This window comes from Carassius carassius, chromosome 46 (genome assembly GCF_963082965.1).
Source record: "Carassius carassius chromosome 46, fCarCar2.1, whole genome shotgun sequence".
Classification (NCBI taxonomy): Eukaryota; Metazoa; Chordata; class Actinopteri; order Cypriniformes; family Cyprinidae; genus Carassius; species Carassius carassius.
In genome coordinates, this window is record NC_081800.1 from 17,113,908 (window position 1) to 17,119,907 (window position 6,000).

Consider the following 6,000-nt stretch of genomic DNA (forward strand, 5'->3'; position numbering starts at 1 on the left):
ACCAAAAGTCAGCCACTGGGAAAAGTGCTTACCAAGTCAAGAAAGTCCTTTCTAGTTCTGAATGCAAAATTTTCATATCTAATCGACTTAAATTGTGACAGAATGAATAAATGCAGTTTCTGAGTCCAAGCTTCAACTTTTTTGAAGAACTAAACTTTTTTGGGGAACTAAACAGTTGGTGGTCCCCATTGACCTCCATAGTATGTTAAATTAAATAATAAAAGAACAAAAACCATGGAAGTCATTGGGGACCAGAAACTAAACATTTTTTAAGTATCTTCTTTTGTATTCAGCGGAAGACAACATACAGGATTGGAACAACTTGAGGGTGAGAATCTATCCTTTTAACCCAGGGGTCAACAAACTCGGTCCTGGAAGGCTCTGCAGTACACCTGCCCTCCAGGACCAAGTTTGGTGTGCCCTGCTTTAACTTAAGCTTATGAAAAGCAAAGACTTTAGTAGACATACAAAGACAGTGCACTCACATTACTTATGAACGGGAGAAAGTGCAATGCACAATGTGGTGGAATATGTCCATCCTTCGAAATACAAAAGCCAAATGACAATTGCTAAAGTTATTGCACATTCACACTGGCTGTTTCAGCCTGAAAGCTTTTTATTACTATTTGAACATAAAAACAACAACAATTATGAGACCGTTTTATGAGTCACATTTTATTGCTGATTTGAAATATGTATTTTAATATGTGAGTGTGGCAATTAGTTTTAAGATTTCAGGCCTTCCCCATTCAAGTAGGTAGGAGTTGGCTTTGGACACCTGAATTAGCTTCCTAGAGGTACTGCAAATATGATCGCTGAGTGAAAAGACTTTCACTGAGAGGGACTTTGACAGCAGTCTCTAGGCTCACAGTGTCCCGGACACCAGTATTTTAAGAATTCATTATAGATGAATCAGCCAACTGAGATTTCAGTAGCCTACTGAGATGAAGGTTAGGATCATAATTTTTAGGTATAATAGATGTCATAGAAGAACCATTTTTGGTTCCACACAAAAAAAAAAAAAAACATTCATTCAAAGGTTCTTTAAAAAAACCATCTCTTTCTTACCTTTTTATAATCTTGAAAACCTTCTTTCACCACAAAGAACCTTTTGTGAAACAGAAAGGTTCTTCAGATGTTAAAGGTTCTATATGGAACCATTTAGACAAAAAGGTTCTTCTATGGCATCCTGAAGCACCTTTATCTTTAATTTTTGTAACTAATGTTTGGCGTGATAATATTTATTACTAATATGACATTAATATTACATTTGTACATTGAAACTGATCATTCATCAAAAATATGATCATTAGTCATCATCACTTCGGTAAATACTTATACCAGCTACTACTATCTTGTATTACATTATAGCCTAAATACTTAAAATCTAAGTCAAGAGAACCCACACAATCTTGTCACAATTAAAAAAAAAATTATAATAATTTGCAAAACAACTAAATGTCATTAGATTTAATTCTAGCTTGTGGAAAGATAGTCTTACTGAACAATACTACCTTGTTACATCATCCAATCACACAAACTGATATGTTCAGCACAAGAAAGTAAAACCCTAAGCCTTATGTCTAAAAATATTACCTTACACATCAAAACAATCCGTTGCTAAATTGAGAGCATGTTAAAGAGGGACTGGCTCTAGATCCTGGATGAGTCATCCACTTCATGAAAAATGAAAAGCATCCTCCATTATGAGCAGATGAAGGTGATACTTAATGTTTGTCTTTGGATTATGCGCGCAATAATATTAATTGATTTGGTGATAAGTGATCCATTGGACTTTTTTTCTGATATGTACTTGCATAGGTTCTCATGGTATGGTTCTTTTGGGTCATTATGATGGATGTTTCTATTTTAGATTAAAGGATGCTGGTAGCTGAAAGGATGCAGACTGGGTTAGAAGATACCACATGATAGCACAAGAAGATTCGAACCTGCCTCCGTTATAAACAAAACCTCCACTGAGATGTCGATTTGGGACATGCATTATGTCCCTAAGGATGCAGAATAGGAAATGGGGTGGGTGAAGGGAGGTCTGGTGAACCACATCATCTAAAAGCTTGCGTGCAGTGCACTTATGGGCAAGACACTTAACCAAGCTATATCGTGATATTACAGAGCTACTTAGCTCACTTTTAGCTTTTCTCTCCATCCAATTCCAGTTTTGTTTCAGAAATTGCAGTTGCAATTTCATCCTGCCTCTGAAGTAAATATACCCCATTTACCTTCAAGCATATAAGACACGTAAACAAATATCAAGGAATGCCACAAACATTGGCACATAACAGACACTGTTAGTGGCAGAAGTCCCATGGGTATGAACACTTGGGAAAAAATCATCTTAAACCAGCCTAAGCTGGTTTGTCAGTCTTAGCTGGTCTGTTAGCAGGATTTAAAAGAGTTTTGGGCACTTTTTACAATGTCAGATTAGGAGACCAGCTTAAAGTGAAGACCTGCAAACCATCTTAGGTTTGGTTTAAGTAAATTTTTCCTAAGCAATGAAAATGTTTATACTAAACAAATCCAAACACATTTTGTATTTGTCATTTTTTTACATCTTATTAGTAATCCTTGTGGTCCAAACAGCACAAGCAAAGACAGACTTGCCTTACAGGAGCTGTCCAATCAGCACCACACTGTAAAAAGGGAATTACACGTTGTCTGGTTTTTTTTTAAATCACATATGGAGGAAATTTGAATTATTATACATCTAGGCCACATTAAAAATACATAAATAAATAAATGCAAGAGCAACAATATTTCTGCACATTTTGACCCACCAAACAGATCTGTCTGAATAAACATTTACATACTAGAAAACACTGCAAATTTAAGGTTTCTCTAGTTTCCAGCATGCATTGCAGTATGAACAAATTATGCAGTTACAGTTATAAGATAATGTATTTATTTGAATTGTGTTGTCATGTTAGTTATCTGTTAAAAAGCAGATCTTATTTCATTAAATTGTTTACATTTCACTAAAATTGATTACAAAATTCCTTGTTCAACAAATTATCTAATACGAAAAAATATAAGATTTTATTAGCTGTAGAGAAATTTTGCTTTTGGTGAACAATCACATTCAGATTGGTTAAACCGTAGTGTGCAGTGTTACTAAAGGCAGTTCAAAAATCACATGACACGCCGCTATGAATTTAATTTTTTACTTTTTACAGTGCACCTTCTATAAGCTTAAGTAGCTATATGGAAGCATGTTGTTTCTCTGCGGGTTATAAAAAGGGTGTGAGGGAATGAGTGCGGTGGGCTTCCTTTTGGGTGGGCCTATCTCGAAATAACTGAAGGAACTATGCTGTGCTGCAAGGGAACGCATAATAGCTCTAGAAAATCAAGTGGGCTACGTGGTCCAGCTTACTTACAGATGGGAGATCATGGGTTAATTTGCGAAGCATTATGAATAAAATAATAAATTCATTTTTATCCGTGTTTCTTTCTAGGCTGAGGTTCTATGCGCCACATCATTTTCTTGTATAAAAACGACACACTAACGTCTTGAAATGCAAAATACCCTTCAATAAATTGTTTATTCGTACATAAATGTGTAACAATTTCTTAAAACAAACCTCATTTCAATAACATCGTCGTGTTGTATTGTTATTGACTGACGCAGTGGTCCTACCTTGAATTCCTCAATGTTTGGTCACGAAATCCTTGGCTTATTTGCACGAGTGTTTCACGAACAGCATCTTTCCGTTATCCAAAACGTTGTCACGTTTTCCTCGGGGTCAGAAAACGATTTTGTCGGAAAACGTACGTTTCTAAACAGCCCAATGTCTTCACGAAAGCGGGCCGAAGCCGCAGAGGAAAAAAAAATACTGCAGTGGCTTTTTCGCTCTGTCGTCGTATTTACCCTTTTATACTCACACAGCCAGCACCTTCTTAGTCATATAACCCAATTTCGTTTAACCAAAGTAAAACGTCTATCGTTTTCAGAGGACAGCGAGATATGTCAACGACGTTGTGCAAGGTTTCTGCTCGCGAGGAACATAAACAAGAAAATGTAGCATACCACACCCGTGCAACCTGCGTCCACCCTGCAATCAATAAGCAGCCAAGCATTTATTGCCTTTTGAACGTCTTAATTACAACGGATCACTTCAAACCTGTCCACATGTGCATTTTTGCTCATTTGCTCAGCTTGACATATGATTATAATGCGGACAAGAATACCTTTATTCATATGATGGTTTAAAGCTACAGGCTACGAATCACGTCATTGATCATGCAAATACAAATAACACTCCACATATTGCCTTGAAGAATGTTGTTTGACTCATACGGTGAGCTCTTAAAATTTGGCCTAATCAGAATAGGTTTGTTTTAACAAAAATAAATAAATAAAGAAATAACGTGAAAAAGCGTCATCGCAGTTATATCGGAATATAAAACCTAACATGAATTTGGCAAGCAGCATCTAACAGTAAAAGCCCCTCATCGTGCGGCGTCTCTGCGACATTTGACAGTGCGACGACTTCCACTGCAAGGAATAAACACATCGCATGTTCGAGATTTAAACACAATACCTACCCTAATTGCGTTAACGGGTATCCAAAAAATCCTCACTGGACTGCAGATGTCGAATAAATTCGGAAGAAACTGCGGATGTCGCCATATTGTTGCTGCTCCCTTCAGTGTGCTGTGCACCGTTACCATGCATAATTGATGACTCCCAGCAAAATATAAGGGACGGTCTGTCAATAGGTAGGACCAGTTCCACGATAAGAGGAGTTCGATTTAGATTTCGTTAATTGGAATTTCAGTTCGAACCTTCTTCGAGTGGAGGTGCTTCAGGGATGATCGGGAATGACGATTTTGATGTTATGTAGCCTATTGTGTCTAAAGGAACAATCACACAACCTTAATTGTGTAGAGGTTTATAACCATCTTTAAAACGCTATTAATAACAAACGGGATGTTGGCTTAGTGTATTATCATGAGGGACAAACTCGCATAAAATCATCTTATTGGAATTGTTTCTGATGGCACATTTATGCTTTTGTCTGCATAAAGATTTGAAATGTGTTGGTTTGCACGTTCTTCCCTTTTATGAAATTACAGTTTGTCACGTCACTTAGAATCTTTTCAGATTACCCAATTAATAATCAGTTTCAAGGAGATCAGAGATCTGCTTTGTAGCTTCCTCTTACTGATTTCACATTTAAAATGTTTAAAACAGTTTAAAACCTACAATTATTCTTCATTAGCTCATTATCTTGTGGAATTGCAGGTAGTTACATAGTAACTAGTTTTTTAGTTACTATTTACTAAGTACTATTAGTACTTAGATCTTAGATCTTTGTTTCAGTTGTTTCTGTGATGTACTGAAATATAATTACAAGCACTTCATACGGTTTCAAAGGCTTTTATCGACAATTACATGACATTTATGCAAAGAGTCAGTATTTGCAGTGTTGGCCCTTCTTTTTCAGGACCTCTGCAATTCGACTGGGCATGCTCTCAATCAACTTCTGGGCCAAATCCTGACTGATAGCAACCCATTCTTTCATAATCACTTCTTGGAGTTTGTCAGAATTAGTGGGTTTTTGTTTGTCCACCCGCCTCTTGAGGATTGACCACAAGTTCTCAATGGGATTAAGATCTGGGGAGTTTCCAGGCCATGGACCCAAAATTTCAACATTCTGGTCCCCGAGCCACTTAGTTATCACTTTTGCCTTATGGCACGGTGCTCCATCGTGCTGGAAAATGCATTGTTCTTCACCAAACTGTGGTTGGATTGTTGGAAGAAGTTGCTGTTGGAGGGTGTTTTGGTGCCATCCTTTATTCATGGCTTTGTTTTTGGGCAGAATTGTGAGTGAGCCCACTCCCTTGGATGAGAAGCAACCCCACACATGAATGGTGTCAGGATGCTTTACTGTTGGCATGACACAGGACTGATGGTAGCGCTCACCTTTTCTTCTCCGGACAAGCCTTTTTCCAGATGCCCCAAACAATCGGAAAGGGGCTTCA

General features: G+C 37.4%; 1 protein-coding gene across 5 annotated transcripts in view; it reads right to left on the reverse strand.

The window, feature by feature from the left end:
• Positions 1-4,855, reverse strand: part of LOC132129356 (sodium channel protein type 8 subunit alpha-like) — a 54,521-nt gene extending 49,666 nt beyond the window's left edge. For 2 of the 5 annotated variants that reach the window (XM_059540915.1, XM_059540916.1), the window contains exon 1: positions 4,561-4,855. The gene's annotated coding sequence lies outside the window, so the exon portion shown is untranslated. Of the gene's footprint in view, positions 1-3,652; positions 4,065-4,560 lie in introns of those variants that run through there. The other 3 variants (XM_059540918.1, XM_059540919.1, XM_059540917.1) reach the window with 2 other exon arrangements.
• Between the last annotated feature and the right edge of the window lie 1,145 nt (positions 4,856-6,000).